Raw genomic sequence first — 22417 nt, forward strand, 5'->3', positions numbered from 1 at the left:
TTAGTGTGAATTAGGTAGCTGGCAGTCCATAAACAGTCAGTGGAAGAAATACATATTTGACAGAGGAAAAAGGTTCCTTGCAGAAGAGTGACAAAAAACAAAGACACATTGGCTTCCAAAACTAAGGTATTGAACACTAGCTAGGATAGTATGAATGAATCTAGTGAACACTTGATAAAGATTTAGCAGCAATTGTTAATTGAAATGGATAACAATGTTACTTCAAAAACAATCCAAATTAGAGGTATGTAGAAAGTCCGTGTAGATGCTCCCATGATTAATGGGGAAGTTTCCCTCTGTTGCTTTGTGTCATGAACAGGGTATTGTTTCCTCTATCACTTCAAGTCTTTGAAAAATATTCCAAATCTATTTATTTATTAACACTTTTATTCATAGCTGGTCCTATGAAGAGGGTATGAGAGCACCTTAAAAGGTTCAATGGTTGAAAAGGTGGGTGGTGAAGCATAAGTTGCAAAATGTTTTCAGGATAGGATGGAAATATTGTGATGGAAAAATGGTAGCAGGTGAGATCGAAGGGTGGGGTTATGTGTAGGGAAACAGGTAAGTTTGAGGCTCTTTCTGAAAGAGGTGGTGGAGGGTACAGTGTGGCTGCAGAGAGGTTGTGTCAGGCAGACATCTAGATGGATAAAAAATAATCCTCTAACGAAAAAACTCAGTGAAAAACAAGGTTTGTTTTGTAAACAAAAAGGAAAATGATGAAAGAGGTTGCCGTAGAACCCAACTGCCACAGAGATCTCTATTAGTTCTAAACAGGCATATCATTATAAAGTAAACCATTGCCACTCATGATGCACACATATACAGTGTTAATCCCCCCCTTATTGGCTACCACCTACATATATACTAGCAGCCCCCTACAGTCCCTCTGCCGATTGGCCAGAATATAATCTACTCCTGCCCTCTAACACTTGGTTTCCTACTCTGTCATCTTGGGTTCCCAGTAACTGATCGGCAGGCCTATGGGAACATTACCCTCCCCATGGGCTTAAATACATGATGTGCACCTGGTCGTTAACATGAGCACAGTGGATACCTGCAAGGTCAAATTGGACCTCTTCAATAATCAATCTCTTCTCTTGATCACAGACATGTAGGCACCCCCAGCATGCCTCCCCGTTGTGGGACTACATTTGTTGGCATCCACTCTTACTCCTTGTATTGCAAATCTTGGGATGCTTCACTCTGAGCTCCCCCCTTATCAGCTGTCGCTCCCCAGAGTTTCCCCTGGGCCTCTCAAGGATCACACTAATCAGTTCAATTCTGATAGATTGAGCTGTTCTGATTGTGGACATCTGGCAGCTCATATGGGAGGGCCATTATTCTGGGGGTACTAATTCTATGAATCTAGGCCAGGCCTTTGGCAGATCAAGACCTTTACCCTGGTTGCCATGAGCTGGTCATTCAGGACAGGCATAGCCCTACTCGGCCATTCACATTCCTTTTTGGTTTTGCAAGCCTACAACACAATACAATTGTATTCTTATCTATAAGGCCAGAAGGTCTCTATGTTCTGTTTCCCTGCTGGGGCTTGGAATGGAAAGGCGATTCAAAACTCACTGCCATGCTATACTGCTACTTTCACCATGGCCCATGGCAGACTAGGCCTCACTTCAAGCATGGCGCTTCTTCATTAGTTCTCGCATATGGAACCAGGCCCTATTTTTACATCCTTGTACACTATATTTCAACTATTGTACTTAAATATCACATGTGCCCTATTCTGGGGCCTATCTACGTGCCCATAACTGCTACAACACACTATGCTTGTTATTCCCACTTAGCAGGCTTCACCCCCTGCAGTCGGACATGTTCCTTTTCTCGTGCACTAATAAATGTGCCTCCGCCTAAATCGTGTGGAATGGCATGGTAGATGAACATGAATCACAACAGGTGTTGCATTCCCTAGGTGCTCCCTGGGTAAATGCTTATTTTTGTGTGCATGTCAGTGGAATGTGCATCAGATTCTGGTTTGCTTGTCTGATGTGTGTCTATGTGATGGGTTTGAGCTTTTCCTGAAGTTAAAATGGAGGTTTGTGGTGGATGGCTTTGAAATGAATGCAGAGTTCTTTGAAGATCATTCTTTGGGGTGCTGAGAGCCAGGGGAATTCGGCAAGAGCTAGGGTAACGTGTGCATTTTTGGGTAGATGGAGGATGAGCATGGCTGCTGCATTTTGCATGGCTTGCATTGAGGCAAGGGTGCTGCTGGGGAGTGCAGTGAGGAGAGGGCTTAAGCTAGTTCAGGGACATAAGCTCATAGGTTGTTCCTCTGGTTATTTGGCATCTATGGGATTCACCAGAAGACATTTCTCACAGTGACATCATAATACTGAAATTAGCATAATGGGACTATGTTCAAAATTCAATTCATTGCTCAGGTCTGCATATTCTACCACAAGTCTTTTGCCATATTTTAATCAAATATTTCATAGGCCCTTAACTGGATATAATAACAATTTCTGACATTTGGATCCTCAATTGGGCATTTGGTGTTTCCTCTGAGAGCATTAATGGGAAGAGATTTTTTTTTATTTACATATTTTAATTTTGCAAAAATAACAAGATCTATAATACAAACATTTACATTGGCATCCAGGCATAATGCTATCCCACCTCATTCCCACCATCCCCTACTAATCCTGAAACCATATAGTTTACAATTATGACCCTATTTCTTCAAATTGTTTCAATTTCTTTTGCTGTTTCCTCAACACCATCTCAATCAATGAAGTTCTACATACATCGGCCATCTCTTTAGCCTTGGATCATGGTTTCACAGATTTCCATCATCTTAATATTAACTACTTTGCCGTCATTTGTGCTCTGAAAAACCAACATCTTAGTGAGAATGGCAAGTCTTCTATCTGAATGTCTCTTCTAAACTCAGTGTTTCAAAACAAAAATCCAAATCTGTCCTCATTGACTTCGTTATTTATGCCAGGAAAGCATAGAGGGAGTCGGAGGGATGGAGAAAGGAGTGCAGACATCCAGAGAATCAGGTAGGTGGCCCAAATAAAACCATGCCAAATCCACAATGTCCAATCATGTGACTCACATGTGTCCACATAGCGCAACAGCAACACATGGCCAGGAGAACGTCCACACACATTGGCCTGATAGCGCACTTTAAAACCACAATAAATACATAAATAATTAAAAAACCCAAAAACACCCACTACACGTGCAGCAGGCACACCCTAACTGCAGGCTGCCAAACAACTGCACCCTCACTCCACACACAAATGAAAGCACCTCCAAGGCCCCGACCCAAATCACCCTCAGGTACCACCCCAATGCATGTGATACATTGCCATTCCAATTCCCACAGACCCATTAATAACGCTCGCCCTCCTTTACTCCACCACAGGGTCCGATCCAAACGACGAGCTCCAGGACACCCCTACCAGCACACCTGCAAAGAGGGCCAAGACCGACGGCCAAAGACCCTCCACCTCAGCTGCACGCATCAAGACACGGCAGCAGCACATATCAAGTGGCAGCACACAGGAGGGAACATCAACAGGCACCCCAGCAGCCAGCATGCCCACAACAGCACCACCACAGGTCCCCCCAATGGATGCCACAGAAGGTACTGCCTCTGGTGGCAGCAGCACCATAGGTGACACCCCATTAATGGCAGCATGCTCCGACACAGAAGACGGGGATGTCAAAGTCAGATCCATCCATGACCTGTCCCAATCCCCCTGTCTGTTCCATCCCGTACACCATGAGGATACCACGCAGGGGCACCCACAAGACGACGACTGGCCATCCCCCACAAGCCCTGTGGCAGGGCAACATGAGGCGAACAGCCCCTCTGTGACACCACCGCAAATGGCCATGGCCCAGCAGAGGCAACAGTCCCTCGACCAGTTAATCGTGCAACAGCAGCAACTGGCCACGCTCCTCAAGGACCATGCCGATGGATGTGGGGGCACTAAGGCAGACATAGAAACATCAACTGAGACACTTAGGGCACAAATGGAGAGTAGCACCGAGAGCCTGAGAGTCCAAATGGAGAGTAGCACCGAGAGCCTGAGAGTCCAAATGGAGAGTAGCACCGAGAGCCTGAGAGTCCAAATGGAGAGAAGCACCGAGAGCCTCAGGGGGGAACTGCATGCGACGTCCAAAGACGTATGTGCCGAACTTGCCGCAGTGCGCCGTGTGCTCACTGAGCTCTCACAAACCCTTAGGGACATGCATGGACGTGAGCAGGCAGAGACATCATCCGTTGCAAGTTCCGTCCAGGGCAGCCCCCAACGTAGATCTGGGAGGAACCTGCGCTCCACAGGCAGGGGTGCCCCTGATACCCGCAGAGGGGGCTTGCAATAGCGACTGCCCACTGACAAGGAGCATCTTTGGACACTGGTGTTCGGGGGGGAGGTAGGAGGGTGGAGGGGGTGTGTTGGGCTCACTTGGGTGGCGGGTCGATAGGGTGTTCAACATGATATCACATATGCCATAAACAATGCACGATCAAACAATGAGATGTGTGGACAATGATCTTTGTGTACTAGGCCATCATAGGCGTACAGTCCATATTGTGCATGTACCAGACACACACAGTGCCACGAGTCCCGTGTCCATGTATCAGCCACCAGGCGTGAGTGCTAGAAGCATGCATCTATGAGATGCTGACGAATTTCACGGCCCTCCTGTGCCTCGCAGACTCCTTGAGGTGCTGCCACATCCCCACCCTCATCATGACCATCTTCAGGTGCTTGCAGTTCTGCGTCAGGGGGCATGGGCACATTTCTACGTACGCACATGTTGTGGAGCATGACACATGCCATCACCATCTTTGCAACCTTCTCATGGCGGTACAGGAGTGCCCCGCCAGACCTGCTGAGGCACCGGAAACGAGTCTTCAGTAGGCCGAATGCCTGTTCAATGACTACACGGGTACGTGAGTGGGCATGGTTGTAGTCCTCCTCATGCTGGTCCCGTGGGTTCCGGACTGGTGTGAGGAGCCATCTCTTCAGTGGATATCCGGCATCACCTGTATGTGGACGATAAACGAATTATGTGGAATGCCATTGCTACGTACGCACCCCCCCCCCTTCCTGCCAGGTCATTGCCGCATCACATACCCCACATCATCATGCATGAAATGAGACTCACCGAGTAGCCAGGATCTGTTCCCTGCGTGTCGCTCCATGTAGCGTGGTATTGTAGAGTTCCTCATGACCATAGAATCATGGGTTGATCCAGGGAATCGGGCACAACAATGTGTAATGATCCTGTTGGAGTCACACACCATTTGTACATTCAGTGAATGAAATTGTTTTCGGTTGCGGTACTGGGCCTCCATGGCATGTGGGACGACCAATTCCACATGGGTGCAGTCGATGGCACCAATGCAACCCGGTATGCCGCCAAGTGCATGGAATCCCACTTTTGTGTTGGTAATTTCCTGCTCTGAGCGTGGTAGAGAGATGTAGTCGTCTGCGTGCTGCAGGAGGGCATCGAGCACTTGCAATAGTGTCCGTGAGAACAGTGGCTGAGAAATGCCATGCAACTGTCCGACTGTGTGCTGGTAGGTGCCTGTGGCCAGGAAGTGGAGTACAGACACCACCTTCAGTAGGGGTGGGATGGCGGTTGGGCTATCTATCATGCTGACAAGGTCAGCCTGTGTCATGTCCACAATGGCGGCTATGGTGTCCCGGTCCAAACGGTAGAGGGTGTGGATCTGCTCATCAGTGAGGTTGAACGGATGTGCTCGGAGGCGTGGGATTGCGGGCTGCCTGCGTGGTGGTAGTGGCTGTGCTGGCAGCCCTTGCTGGCCCTGCCTTGCCCTCCTCCTCCTCCTGCGTCTCCTCCGTGCGGCCGGTTGTAGTTGGTGTTCGTCTTCTTCTTGGAGTTGGAGTACTTGCAGTGCTATCAGGTCCCCCAGGGCCAACATCGCGAGTCCTGCCGGTAGCATTTCGGAGTGGTTGTGGGAGGAGACTGGGCGTGCAATTTATGTGTTTTCAGGCTGTATGGCCTCCACCTGTGGTGATTCATTCCACCTGTGCAAGCTGCTCTCCCCTTTGGGCGAGCACGTCCCGCACACAACGCTGCAATTCGAGGAATGGCATCTTGCTATTACAATCATGTATTAGTACCAGATGGCCGTGTAACATTGGTTGATATGTTCATTCGGCTATGGTCCCATTGTTTCACATGCATTCTTTGCAGTCGCGAACAGACTTGTGAAGGGTCAGTGGAACGTAGTACTCGAGTAACGGTGGACCCTCATGCATCACTGTACCGAGGTTCACCGACGGGCGGGGCCTCCCATTTGTGAGTGAAGGCAGTTGCCATTTTCACACACAGCCGTACTAGATGGATTAATTTGTGATTTCAAGCGGCCACAGATGCCTTTTCGACGTGATGTTGCAAATGAGGAATTCGAAGGGCGGCGCTTTCGGTCTTCAGCTAGCGGCGAGGAGATGCCCACAGGTCTGACTGCAAATATAACGTTCTATTGTTCAGTGTCCTTGGGACAGGGGCCATGGCGAGGATGCAATGATTGATATGAATAGTTTGGGATGCGCAATAGCGAAGTGGATGATGAGGCCGGACGTTCCCAAATACATGTTACTTCACAACACTGGAATTACGGGCTGGGGCACAGTGGATTTTGCAGGCTGCATAACGCACAGACTCAATGGAATTCTCACATGTTATGTGAGTATGGTAACAGGCGTTCTCATTACGGGATGAGGGAATGATGAATGGATGCATGGGCAGATAATTTGATACGGTGTTTGCCATGACAGGGCTTCTTGGAATCTGTCCGCCTCCCCTGCGCTATGTGATGCAGGGCTGCCATAGTGGGACCATCGTCTATCTGGCCTTGTTGAGCCCTCCCTGTCTCGACGCGCCTTCAGACACTTGTGTCCATGCACGTTACCAATCCCATCTGATGGATTCTGTTTTCACAGACGCATGCACAGGTACACTCGTTTGTGATGGTGTTTTCACCTCGATATGGATAGTTATGAGTCGCAAGTGGTTTTGGGGTGGTGATGATCCTTTGGAGTGGGCTAGCATGCATATGGCTGTGGATTTAGTGTGATCATTGAGGTGAGTTGTTCGGATGTAGTTCTGATGGCCATTCTTTTCTTTTTCTTTTCTTTTGGTTGACAGGTATCTCCTCCCCTTTTGCCACTGCCATCTGTATGCCACTCCTGCAGATGGGTTTTACTCCCGACACCTGCTGCTTCGTGTTAATCAGTGGAGCAGCATTACGATCTTATGGGACCATCGCCAATGGGCCACATGCCCTTACGCAGTACTAGTGGCTCGGAGCAACATTTCGGCCTTTCAGCTGGACTAGTGCCTCCCTATTGGGACGGCCCTGCGGTTCTAGGCGCTTCCATGTTGCCTTTTCGTACGGAATGTAGCCCCTGTGTACCATGAAGGAACAGGGCGTCACACAAGAAGTAGCTGGTCATTTCTTGCGGATGCAGCCCACAATGGTGAAATGTGTTTTGGAGTTCATGGCCTAATGGCTGTATGGGCTTGGTGAATTTGTTGTGCATTAAATTTCTATTCTGATATGGGCCGTGTAGCGTTCTTCTTTGCAAGTGATGTGGCATATTCCTATTTGGGGAGCGATGTATTGTGAGGAGATCTGCATTGGGTTCCAGCTTCGGAGTATAGTTGCGTGGTACTGTGCTGGGCGCGTTTGCCTACGAAGCCCAGTGAGGTCAGGGGTGAGGGCTGCCAATATGACTGTTTGGATGATGTCATGCTCAGGGGCGGGGGATTAGGTTTTGTGTAACAGATGCCGGTCAGCCAGGTGGATTGGTGGAATGATGTGATTATCGGAATATTGCTGGTCATAGGTGCCTGTGTTTGCGTGCGTTTCTTGGTGGGAGTCTGAGGTCATGTCCATTGGAATAGCTTCTGTGTTCGTGCCATCTGTGCCCTGCAGCTCCCATTGGCCCCTCTTGTGATTCTTTTGTTCGTTGGCATGCATGGGTGACTTGTACATTTCACTGGTTGCATTGTGACTTCGTTGCACCTACGGGGAGTTGTACTATGTGGCCAGGGAGCGGTGTACAGGCACTCAGTGGGGCCGTTTACGGTTGATTCGCGATGCCGTACTTCTCACCATGGCGGAATGGTACTTTCCGCCGTGCTTGATGGCGTTAAGTACATGTCCGCTAGGGTCGGAATTCGCGTACCCTTGCGCCATGGTGCTAATTACGGTTTGGCATGGCGCGCGCGCGCGTACTTGGTGCAGTTAGCGTTGGCGTTCACTACGGTGTCGCTAATGGCATCGTACTTTACGGTGACGGGTCATAGTCGCACCGAGCGCTATTCGATGGCGGTATTGCATTTGCAAGGGTCATAATGAGGGCCAATATGTTTAAATGTTCTGCATTGGCTATACAGACATCCATCCATTGTGTTCTTCCTTTGTAGAGCATCAAATGTGACCCATGTCCCATCAACTAGTAAGTCTTCTACCAACTAACCACTGCCAGTTTCCAAGAAGGCCAGTATATCATTTGTTTAGTTGAGCATCAAATTAGGATTAAACCATATTGAAGATGTTCCCATTATGCTTGAATGTATGCCTATTATTTTCAACATTTCTCTCTAGCACCACCATATGAATTCCATAGGAACATGGTCTTCTTTTTTCTTCATCAACATAGTCAATAATGCACGAGGTTCTAGTGGTCCTATCAAATTTGCTTCAGCCTTAACCCATTTATTTTGATCGTTGTCTAGGAATGGCAGTGCATGTACTGTCGAGAAGATTAAATGATGCAGCTCAAATTAGGCACTCCTGGACCTCCTTTTTGTGTTGGTAACTGCCTTTTCAATAGAGCCAATCTCGGTTGTTTCAAATGCCAAAAAAAAAATTTGAATTGCCTTGTTTATTTCTATGTAAATGCCTTTGCTGGAAAAAAGTGGGATCATTGCATGCAAGTCGTGAATTATGGGGGGAGCCTTCATTTAAGGTGCATTTACCTTGCCCCGTAGAGAAAGTTTCAAAGACATCCATCTCCCTAGGTCTTTTTTTAGTCATTATATACTATGGTTTGTATTCCTTCATGTTTTTCAAATCCTGTGTAAAACACCCCCAAATGCTTCATTTTATCATGACCCCATCAGAAGTCAAATTGTATTATCTTATCTTTGCGACAGTGCTTTATAACTGTTATCGCTTCACTTTTAGACCAGTTAATTATATATCAGAAAGCTTCCCAAAGTTGGCTATTTGGCATATCTGTGCGGTCAGAAAATCCAAATTCAGTAGGACCAGCAATATTTCCTTTGCTTATAGCCAGAGCTTCTGTTTGTTCCCACCATAATGTATGCTTTGGATCTGTCTCTCTTCCGCTATCTAGATTATGGATAGTTCCTATAAGTAACCTTTTTTTCTTTAAACTTTATTGATCAGTTTTCACATAAAACCAACTATCATGGTCAACAGGAAAACACCTGAAATACAGTGGGCCAAAACAACCTCAAAATTCTGTCATGTCCGAATCATATCAAAACAGTTCTTGAAATATGAAATAACTAGCAACAATAAAGAATAACATCCCATAGGTATGCAACCAACAAACATAAAACCACAAAACCGAGACATAAGACACACAGAAACACACACATCCAACCCTCACTTCCACAACACAGCACACAGCGACGCCCCAATATCATCCATAATGTACCCCTGTAATAAAAAACAGCCACACAAACTATTAAACGGTGTCCACAACTCAAGATAGAGATCTTCCCGGCCCCTATTCAACAACATCACCTTCTCATAACGGAACAGAGCCTGCATGTCCACCAGCCAATCTTCCACACACGGTTTCTTTCTAGTTTTCCAAATTTTCAAAATCTGGTTTGCCGCAACCACCAATGCTTTCTCGATCCATTCCTCCTACTCTTTAGCAACTTCACATATCCTTTAACGTGATAACAAAACCACCAGAGCAGGCCATCTAGCGAACTCAATATTCAATACCACAACAACCGTATCCAAAACTTCCCCCAGAACCCACTCTCTCTCAGGCAATTCCAAAGCATTCAAGGCAAAGTGCTTTTATCTCCGCCACAACCCCAGCAAGTATCATCATCCAACAGCCCAAAACCAACCATCCGCACAGGTGTGCAATAAAGCCACGCTAAAATCCTCTGTCTAATCAATCTCAAATTCATATCCAGTCTGGACTTGAAACCAACCTTGAGCAATCCACCCCACTCACCAGGCGAAATGGCTTAATCCAGATCATCTGACCAAACCTGTCTCAGTTAATCTCAGGAGTCCAAATGCAAATTGTTCCATAGTCATCATAACAGTATAAGTAGATATCATGCATGCTGACATATCAAAGATTTTGCAGAACTCTGGCTTTGCTCCTAGTGTAGCATCCAACATAATAAGATTCTGTAACACTAGAGACCACATCTCTCTATAGCACCCTAGCTCCCTTTTCCACAATTGAGACTTCTGCCGAAGTTCCTGAAAACTCACCAATCTCCCCTCCCTCAAAATGTCACCCACCCTCAACCCACCACTCTTGACCCATCTATGCCAGTTGTACGTTGTTAGGGAAAAGTAATTGTAGCTCTTTAGTTGTCTATATACGTGACCCGTTTAGATTTTGTTTTTTTGTTGTTGTTAGGAGGAATTTTGATGCAGCTTTTTGATATTTTAGATAGTTATTGGCTTATTTTGTAAAGCATAATGTTTATTTAAAGAACCGTTTTATCTCTTTTTCTGGTAATCAAACATGATGCTTTAATATGTATAATGACATTTCGCCGAATGACATTTTCACCTAAATTTGTTTTGCCAATTCGACAGCTTTTTTCCGGCAAAAAAGGGGAGAATTTTTTCCAGCAAAAAAAGGGGAGAACCCTCTGTCCCCCTTCCTTTCTGTATACCATACCCACGATTATCCTCTATATGTATTGCCGTAAAAAGGAGTGGTAAAACAAGCAGTGAAAATAATTTGGTAAACATGACATTCAGCAAAAATGGGTGACATCATAATGAACTGATCAATAGGTCTGATTCTCTGACATGTTTTTCTCGCATACCATACATTTTACTATGTTTTTAAGCCATGAGTTCGCATCAAATATACTTTGTAATCAACTGTTTTACTATATGATGGAGCCAAAGTGGAATAGTGTGGCCAGGTTGGTTAAAGAAGACAGATGTTTTTTCAGCATCAATGACTTCCGTTATCTGTTCATATCCAGTTCAAGGAGGGCTACTTTCAATCTTGGATAACTCATTTGGATGCACCCCAATGTAAGGATGTTATACAGCGCTTCATTCCAGATCCTAAGAGCTGTAAAAATAGAGGTTGGCATTACCCAATGTGATGGCATTCAATTTATTGTCCTCAGAAGGTTCAAGGGATGAGTCAGTCCTGCTGTTTTCTTTTTATTTGCAAAGTTATAACGTTTCACATGTCAGAGGAAATCACATCTCAGTTAAGCTATCCACTTAGAGGCGTGCATGCCTAGCCCTCAGGAAAGATTGTCAGGAGGATCCAGTAGATTAGGGAAAGAGGACACAGGTAGGGAGGCTTCAAAAAGCTGACACAGTACGGTGCTCTTTTGCAAGAAATGTGGCTTCAATACGGAAAGTGTGGCTAATCCAAATTAGGAAAATTCCATACTTTTTTAAATTAAGGAAGCCCTTTAAACATATTGGTCCCAATATTCTTTGGGGGCTTGCACTTTTGTTTCTTTTACTTAATTTACAAGTCCGTACATCAGAGAATACGCAACATGACATCATCATTTTGAATATCCAAACGCGTAAAACAGTAAATAACCCTACACATATAAATACAAGAAATAACTACTGTGGAAACAGCAATTACAAAGAGAAAGTCAGCGCCCAGTTGCATCCAGGTTAGGTGCGCTCTGTAAATGCCAAAATAAATAAATAAATAAATAAATAAAAGTGCAAAGCACGTATCAACTGAAAAACAATGCCATGCAAAGAGCAACAGAAAGCAACTTTAAACCAGCATTCAATTGCCTTATGTTTACATCATATCGAATTGTTGTTTCATAAAGTGGCCTAATCTTACGTTTTGTGTATTTAAGTGTGCATTTGTTATTCTTTGACCTGTGATCTAATATTATGCCTGTGGTTGGCACTCTACTAACTCTATAAAACCGAGAAATAATACTATAAAATATGGTTTGTTAGATTACAATCTATCAGGCAAAGTGAACATAGATTGCCTACTTGCATTTATGCGGTTAAAGATTGATTTTCTTAAGACCATTGTTCATAGGAGCACATCTTGTTGACAGGAAAGTACCCTGCAAAACCATGAAATGAAATTCTGTGGCATTGTCGCTGAACACTTGTTCACAAAGCAAACCCTGGTTAGTCACTTTGGGCCTTTTATGCACCTCACATTTTCAATTAATTCAACAGTTTCATAAGTTTTAATGTTAAGAGCTTTGTATTACAAGATTAAAAAAACACATTCCCATATGGAGCCGCTGGGAATGGTTTGCAATGTCTATGTAAATAAATTCCTCTTTGTAGAATGTGGCCGAGATATTAAAATGGGGTTCCGGCAATTTATCAGGTTCGTCTGGGGTGGACTGAACTGTGCGAGCGGCGAGGCTAAATTCCGCAATTGTCGCGAGTGTTTAGCGAGGTCCCGCTGTTCAGAAATATGAGCATTTTAACCCCTGACCCCTGCTCCTCTCTGTGTTGGTGCCTTTAACAATACATGTTTGGCAGGCAAAGATGACAGAAAGTTACATTCGCTTTTGTTTGCTTTAAAGATACCTCAGACAAAGTCAGCTTTGTGTCTACCCACCATGTCTGCTTGTGATTAAGACAAAAAAGCGCTGCTGGATTCAGACAGTTTGAAAGGCTATGCGTGGAAAGGCTGCAGCTGCACGTTTAGACCGTATTTGTACAGCTCATTTTTCATGTTAAAGTAAAATATGTTACTCTGTTTTATTATGCATACGTAGCATAGTTATACACTTGTGTCACATCGAGGTCAAGGCAACAAGGTCTTTTTGTTCTCCAAATATTCATGCGTTAACTTTCAGACGCATGCAGATGCTAATAGGTTCTACGTGTTGCACGATGCGCTTCAGAAGATGACGAGATGGGTTTATTTGTCGCTCTCAGGGATCTGCGTGAACTACATAGCATCGCTCCTGTGTTCCCAGGTAGTGTTTGTATGGGTTTAACTTCGTATTTCTGCTGCAAACGGACACACCTGTCAGAATAATGGTACAGTGTTTTGACTATTAAGTAGGCGAAATGGTAAGAGGTGTTTAGAAATGTAAACAACAATGTTTAACTATGAAAGTGACATTTTGAGTCTCCCACCAAAATGGACGTCACATCCCATCACATCATACAACAGTCTACACCAAACAAATTGCCCAGAACTACCATAAAGCAGACACTTCATGCACGATGGGCTTCGGGTCACCACGCAAACCCACGCTAGATGATAAGATGCAAGCCAACAGACCACCACACATGGCCATAACGCTCCAACAAATCCTAACATACGCCAGCTAGACACACAACTACATATCCACCTTATGGTACACTAGGGTTATTTCACAACAGACTATGCACACACAAAAACCTAGAAGCTTACCATGCGTTTAGATCCTGTTTCTTTACAATTGCATTATTCAAGAAGCTGTAAAGCAATTTTGCAATGCTCTTACAAACCAATCCCAACTCATTTTCTGGAGGCTCTGAAACACCCAGAGACCACGAAAATAGCATCAGTTGTGCTCTGTAAAACTCAACAAGCTATCATAAGACTGAAAGGTGTACGTTTAAGCGTCAGTTACATCAATGTAAGGGTGGCATTTCAAAGTGTCCACCTCAGTAACACAGTCACAACCATCGAGAGGAATCAATGCCCTTGGATGCTCACTGGACATCAATGGACATCATTGGACATCTCGCTACACTCACCCCTTATGACCTCACACAACTCATCCCCTATCCCACACACATTGCTGGCAACACTCTGGACTTTTTGATCGCAAGCACAAATCATGTTTCTTTGGATAATTGAATCGAGGTATCATGGTCTCACCACTTTGCTATCCCCTTCACGCTCACACTACTGCACACAAACCCACTACCTGTCACACATCCCCCTAACCCCAGCCGGACAAACCAAACACATTGCAGGCAAAGCCTTAGCACCACTCATACTGCCCCCTCCCCACATGCACTTACCTCCAACCTACTCCACCAATACAGCACCATCATTCAATTGCACCCTTAAATTACAAAAAAACAACAACAAACACCACAAACCATGATTTACCAGTTCCTTCCACTCTATCAATTGGAAAGCCAGATGCCTAAAAAGAGCCTGACAAAAGAACCCATGCCCCTCAACCAGGACACCCCACAGGCACTGCTGCAACAAATACAAAACAGCCATTTATAATGCCAAAGCCATCCGTTACCTCCAAGAATTCCAATTCCCGACCAATTATACCCATAAATGATACAACATCGTCAAGTCCCTCTTTCAACCAACATCCACACCTTGGCACCCTGATCCACTGCAGTATGTAACTCCTGCATGAACTACTTCAATTGCAAAATACACAACATATGGACAGCCCTCCCCTCAGCTCTCCCACTCACACACTCCACTCACAAACATTCCAACATGTGTGGCATCTTCCAATCCACTGATACCAACACCCTCATCGCCCTCACTGCAAAAACAAAATCTGCACATTTCCTGGATGATGCATGTCCACCTCAAGCTGTATCCAATTGCATCACCAACCTAGCTCACAAATGGCTCAAAATCATCAACTTCTGTCTCTCACACATTACTATCCACACTGCACTAAAAACTGGATAAATTTCACCCATCCTAAAAAATCTCTCTCATCCTCCCACTCCCTGAAATCTACCACCCATTACTGTCCTACCATACCTTGCCAGAATCATGGAACACTTTGTTACTACCCAACTGAAACAACACATCACTGCAAACAACCTTTTCAATCCCTTCCAATCTGGCTTTCAACCTGGACACGTCACTGAGACCGCTATTCTTCACATCCTTGATGACCTTCATAGCATCACAGACAGAGACACACATGCCTATTCATACTTCTCAACCTCTCTGCATCCTTCAACATCATTGACTACACCATTCTACTAGACTTCCTATTCTATAGGGTGAATCTCTTTGGCCCAGTATTCAACTGGTTTACCTACTTTCTCACTGACAGGATGCATTTTGACATCATGCCCCCTTATCAATCAGACCTCATTGATGTTAAGTATGGGGTCATGCAAGGATCCTCCTAACTACACTCCTCTTCAACCTACATGTTGAATCCCTTGGACAGACCCTTACAAAAAAATCATCCATTTCCACCAATACACAGATGACACACAGATATACTTCCAAATGTAATTCTCGTCACAGCTCCACACCCTCAAAACCTGTCTCTCCTCCATCATCAACTGGATGGCCACCCACTTCCTCAAACTGAACCCTTCAAAAACAGAATACCTCCTCATTTGCCCGCCAAGGCACAAACCCAGACTCACCCCCTGGAACCAATAACTCATCATAGACAACCTATATATATCCCTCTCCACACCTATCAAATCCCTTGGCTTCACCATCAACCTTTCCTTCACACACCACATTGCTGCTGTCACCAAAACCTGCAATCTACAAATACACTGCCTACATACAAAATCAGACATTCCCTTCCTCCTAACGACTTTGGCATCACAGTCCAAGCACTGGTTCTCTCTAAGCTGGACTATTCAAATGTTCTCAGTGGATTCCCCAACAACACCTTTGCCTGCAAGGCATACCAAACGCAGTAGCCAGGCTCATCTTCCACCTACCCAAAGATTCATACATCAACCCACTCTTGCCCAGCTCCTCTGGCTCCAAATAGCACTCAGAATTGACTTCAAAGCATTCTGCATTTAATTCAAAGCCATCTGCATCAAAATGCCATCTTACCTTCATGACAAACTCAAACCCAAACATAAACCAGACAAGCCAGCCAACACCTTCTGCATATTAAACTCTGCAAACTCACATTCACACAAAAATAAGCATGAACCTGCTGGGCGCCCAGGTCACGGAACACCCAACCTCTTCAAATACACACTGCATCCTCCAGCACCAATTTCAGAGAGAGCATCAAAACATCCTCCTCCACTGCAATCTATTGCCTACCCTAATCTTCCTATCTTTTCCTGAAAACATATTGTAACTTCTTGTTTAACTCCCACCTGTTCAAAATGTGAATCATGTATGGCAGAGCAATATCCTCTGGGTAGGGCTAACGTTAAACACAAATTCAAACGAAATAAAATAATAAAATAGTGGAGAATTCAATTGAATTGGTCTTTTCATTAACCAATTCAATGAGGGAGCTAAAGATACTCCAAAGATCCCTCCAACTCTATGTGACAAGGCTAATGCTTAACACATGGGAGCTAATTTTGTAAATAATCGTAATTGCCCAGAGGGGACTGAAAACGTTTGCAGCAGTGCAAATGAGAAATGTAAATAGATGTTGGACATCTTGTCACACCTCTCTTTGGCACTGTGCAGTGAAAAAAGAGTAAACACTGCCTGCCATGTATGCGTGGCAGGCACCGCTTACAATGATTTCCTATGATATCTGCCTACTTTTTGTTGGTGCAAAAAACAGGTGTAATCCATAAGGAGTCATTGGTTTTATGCCAGCAGGAAAATCTAATTCCGGTGCAAAACCAAGATGTTTTTGAAGGTAGAGAGCAAGTGGGAGGCAGCACCTTGACTCCTGTTCCACCCCACCCTCCTTCTTCACTGCCTCAATGAAAATACCCCTGAGTGTCAATTGAGGCGTTAAGACAGGCGTAACACCGTTACACCTGTCTTTAGCGCTTTCATTTATGCTCTGGGGGGCTTAAAAATGAGCTCTTGGTGTTCCATGACCAAACAGAGCTGAATGCTATTACAAGGTCACAGAACTTAGAAGTGGCTTGGAATCTCTTTACAATGTGCTTTTGGGAGAACAGCATTCCTTATAATACCTGGTGGCACCATCAACCATTCCATAATTGCTCTACTGTTGAAAGACAGTTTCCGGGTGTAGCTGTCTAAATTCATTGTATAGTTTTAGGAGTTGTGAAAAATCCTGTGGATTCTTCACTAAGACCCTACCTAAAGTCTCCTCCCATGTGGCCAGGAAAAGGCAGGCACTTTCAGATCCTGACCTTGGGGGCTGATGTTCTGCGGGAGGATCACCTGGGAGGAGAAAGGGAGGAGAAAAGGAGGAGTAAGGGCGCCCTGGGGAAAAAGAGGACTCCGCTGGATGAGACACAGAGGCCGATTCATGGAATAATTAGCGCGGCGCAAGTGGGCAAAAACGTGCGATTCGCAGTGGAATTGCGAAAATCGCAGTGCAAGTGCGAAAATCGCACGAAAAGCAGCGCACATCGATTCATGGAAGGGCGTGCGCGAAAAAACCATCTGATGTGCGCTACAAAAGTGCGCGGCGCACGTTGGCGCACAGGCCATCTAACGGCGTGCGCCAGGTCACAGCGAAAATCACACAGGCCACAGCGAAAATCGCACATAGCGCGGCGCACACAACAAAAGTAGGCGGAACACGGGGCGTAACACTCGGAATGGGGAACAACTTGCCAAAATGTGGGCGTCACGGGGTAAGTACAGGGTGCAAGTGTGAGCCCACACGCTCACCTACAACACGTATTCATGCAATCGAATAGGGCAAAACAGCGCACGGTCAAACCAGCGCACAGGCACAAACACGACCGCCACAAGAAAGCAGGCGGTAGCGTCCCTGCGCCTGTAAAAAATGTGCGCCAAAAGGTGCGCCAACAAATAGCACCTATATACAGCTATGATGAATGTCCTATACTGTGGCCCTCCAGGACAAATGACGTGCAAAGGGGTACCCACAAACACGGACACCCGCTGACTGAAAAATAACGTGTGCGTGTATTTCGGGGTGCGCGGGAAGTTTCACACGCGATTTGGCTGGGTACGTGGATTCCAGGGGTGCGCGGGAAGTTTCACACGCGATTTGGCTGGGTACGTGGATTTCAGGGGTGCACGGGAAGTTACACACGCGATTTGGCCGGGTACGTGGATTGCAGGGGTGCGCGGGAAGTTCAACACGCGATTTGGCTGGGTACGTGGATTTCAGGGGTGCGCGGGAAGTTCCACATGCGATTAGGCCGGGTACGTGGATTTCAGGGGTGCGCGGGAAGTTCAACACGCGATTTGGCTGGGTACGTGGATTTCAGGGGTGCGCGCGAAGTTTCACACACGATTTGGCTGGTTACGTGGATTCCAGGGGTGCACGGGAAGTTTCACACGCGATTTGGCTGGGTACGTGGATTTTAGGGGTGTGCGGCAAGTTCCACACGCGATTTGGCCGGGTACGTGGATTTCAGGGTTGCGCGGGAAGTTCCACACGCGATTGGCCTGGGTACGTGTACTATGGGGTGCGCGGGAAGTTCCACACGCGATTGGCCTGGCTAGGTGGGGGTGCGCGGGAAGTACCACACGCGATTGGCCTGGGTACATGTATTCCGATGTGCGCGGAAGATTCGCACGCGATTTCTGCAGGGTACGTGTATTTCGGTGGTGCGGGGGAATGCTACACGTGATTTGGCCATGTGGGTCCCCCCAGGTGTTCCCTCTACACCCTCCACGGCCCCTGCAGGCAGCCCACACCACAAGGTACTACCCTGCACCCCTGCTCATGTCCCACAGGCAACCCATCCACCATGGCCATGCCCACCAGCCAACCCACATGTCACCTTGCACCACTGATCACCAACACATGTCTCCCACCACCCCCACCCCCCAGCAGTGCAGGGGCAGCCTCCACCAGGCCCCCACCCATGTCTCCCACCACCCCCATCCCCCAGCACTGTGGTGCACCTGCAAGCAGGCCCCCACTCATGTCCAACTCATGTCCCCCTGCACCCCCACCCCCCAGCCACCAGGGGCAGCCTCCACCAGGCCCCCACTCATGTCTCCCACCACCCCCACCCCCCAGCCACCAGGGGCAGCCTCCACCAGGCCCCCACTCATGTCTCCCACCACCCCCACCCCCCAGCCACCAGGGGCAGCCTCCACCAGGCCCCCACTCATGTCCCCTATTACCCCCACCCCCCCGCAGTGCAGGGGCAGCCTCCACCAAGCCCCCACTCATGTCTCCCACCACCCCCACCCCCCGGCACTGTGGGGCACCTGCCAGCAGGCCCCCACTCATGTCCAACTCATGTCCCCCTGCACCCCCACCCCCCAGCCACCAGGGACAGCCTCCACCAGGCCCCCACTCATGTCTCCCACCACCCCCACCCCCCCAGCAGTGCAGGGGCAGCCTCCGCCAGGCCCCCACTCATGTCTCCCACCACCCCCACCCCCCAGCACTGTGGTGCACCTGCCAGCAGGCCCCCACTCATGTCCAACTCATGTCCCCCTGCACACCCACCCCCCAGCCACCAGGGGCAGCCACCACCAGGCCCCCACTCATGTCTCCCACCACCCCCAACCCCCAGCAGTGCAGGGGCAGCCTCCACCAGGCCCCCACCCATGTCTACCACCACCCCCACCCCCCAGCCACCAGGGGCAGCCTCCACCAGGCCCCCACTCATGTCTCCCACCACCCCCACCCCCCTGCCACCAGGGGCAGGCTCCACCAGGCCCCCACTCATGTCCCCTATTACCCCCACCCCACCCGCAGTGCAGGGGCAGCCTCCACCAGGCCCCCACTCATGTCTCCCACCACCCCCACCCCCAGCCACCAGGGGCAGCCTCCACCAAGCCCCCACTCATATCTCCCACCACCCCCACCCCCAGCCACCAGGGGCAGCCTCCACCAGGCCCCCACTCATGTCCCCTATTACCCCCACCCCCCAGCAGTGCAGGGGCAGCCTCCACCAGGCCCCCACTCATGTCTCCCACCACCCCCACCCCCCAGCACTGTGGGGCACCTGCCAGCAGGCCCCCACTCATGTCCAACTCATGTCCCCCTGCACCCCCACCCCCAGCCACCAGGGGCAGCCTCCACCAGGCCCCCACTCATGTCTCCCACCACCCCCACCCCCCAGCAGTGCAGGGGCAGCCTACACCAGGCCCCCACTCATGTCTCCCACCACCCCCACACCCAGCACTGTGGTGCACCTGCCAGCAGGCCCCCACTCATGTCCAACTCATGTCCCCCTGCACCCCCACCCCCCAGCCACCAGGGGCAGCCTCCACCAGGCCCCCACTCATGTCTCCCACCACCCCCACCCCCCAGCACTGTGGTGCACCTGCCAGAAGGCCCCCACTCATGTCCAACTCATGTCCCCCTGCACCCCCACCCCCCAGCCACCAGGGGCAGCCTCCACCAGGCCCCCACTCATGTCTCCCACCACCCCCAGCCACCAGGGGCAGCCTCCACCAGGCCCCCACTCATGTCTCCCACCACCCCCACCCCCTAGCCACCAGGGCAGCCTCCACCAGGCGCATTCCATCAACGTGCAGGTAGTATGTAATGCTAAGGGAATCATCACCTCAGTATATGCCAACTATCCAGGGCCCACCCACGACAGCTTCATTTACCGAATGTCTACCCTAAACCGGGACCTAGAAGCTGGCCGGCATGGTGATACATGGCTGCTTGGTGAGTATGAATGCCACTGCACATGCATGCATGTCAGATGCAGAGTTATGTCACTACCCCACTAATGATACCCATCACCTCCTCACCAGGGGACAGTGCCTACCCTCTGAGCACCCACATGATGACGCCAATTCGGAACCCCATCACGCCTCCAGAGGTAAGATACAACACAGCCCATATTGCAACCCGGGGCATAGTGGAGCGCACATTCGGAGTGCTCAAGTCACGCTTTCGCTCCCTTGACCGGTCTGGCGAGCAGCTGTTATATGCGCCCCCAGTAGTGTGCAGGATCATAGTGGCAGCATGTGTCCTGCACAATGTTGCAACACGCCGGGGCCTGGCCATGGACATGGTGGTGCCCCCACATCCCCAACCACATGCACGCCCGCTGCGCACGGGAGGGGAGAGGGCACGGGGTGAGGCAGCCCGTACGCAGCTCGTGGCTAATTACTTCACATAGAAATGACACCCCAGTGGAGTGCACACAGGCCTGGCACATACCATCTGATAAGCAATAATGACTCGACCTGACAAGTAAGACGAACAAAGCGACTGTCAACTGTCAGAACCATAGCAGCCTGAGATTGTTCATGTGGAAGTGTCACAATGTGTGCATCCCTACCTACACAGACACCACCAATGCAGTGTCATGAAAAGACACTTCCATGCTGCAGAAATGAATACCCACTTGCAAAATACTACATGAAAACAGTGCCATGTCACCCACCCCCTCCACGGCACGGCCACACAACACACCATGGCATGTCATGCAATGTGAGAGGAAAGAAATGAATCCCCACAACATGCCCCAAGTGTCAGCAGCTACAGTGTCCCTAATGGAAACCTGTCCACACATGAAATGCTCACAGTAATGCAGGACCTACCGCCCACATTACCAAATACTTACCAAGAATACCAATCACCTACACAACCTCCGACCTACCTTAAACATGACATTACAGACTTAAAAATTAGCTAGCCTCACCACCTGATGATGAGAGCCCTCCGAACACTTGCGAGTATACAGTGTTAGCGCCATGTAAGAGTGTAGGTGCACTGCTTACAACATGGACTCCAGTTCCAAGGTGGACCGCATTGTGAAGACATGAGGAATGGACCTGCAAATATGGAGGATGAGATGGATGCAGAGGCACATATCAATACACCACGCAGTGTACAATACAACAACAATATGCACTATGAATGTATACACAGTATTGACTACAGACTGCCCACACAGCTCATGGGAGTCCAATGTCACCATGTACGTCAATGTCACTTGGGCACACCCTTTGCAAGCCCATGGAAACGGGAAGCAGGAGGGGTGTTGTTAGGCGGAAACATGTGCAGTTCCCTCTGGGACCACTGCAAAAGATTTAGGACTACAGGCGTTGGCGGTGAACCCACTTGGTAGCAGTCTGCACCACACAGATTCATGTGGTAGCTGTGGCTGAGCAGTCAGACTTCTCTCAAGAAAAGTTGAGCAGTATGTGGAGTATACAAAATAGGGCAATTCTTCACAGCAAGACAAGCAAACACGCAACGAGGCTTAGTGTAAAGATATTAAGGTATTTATTTATAACAAAACGTCTATGAAAAACACTAAGGCAAATCACGGCGAACAAATCAAACACAATTACTCTACGAAGTAGACGATCAATCCCCCTAGCAATATCGACAACTCTAGGTTCTACCGGTACCACTTATTTTCAGACAGAGGTGT

The sequence above is a fragment of the Ambystoma mexicanum genome, chromosome 10, assembly GCF_040938575.1.
Source record: "Ambystoma mexicanum isolate Mex_15411 chromosome 10, UKY_AmexF1_1, whole genome shotgun sequence".
Classification (NCBI taxonomy): Eukaryota; Metazoa; Chordata; class Amphibia; order Caudata; family Ambystomatidae; genus Ambystoma; species Ambystoma mexicanum.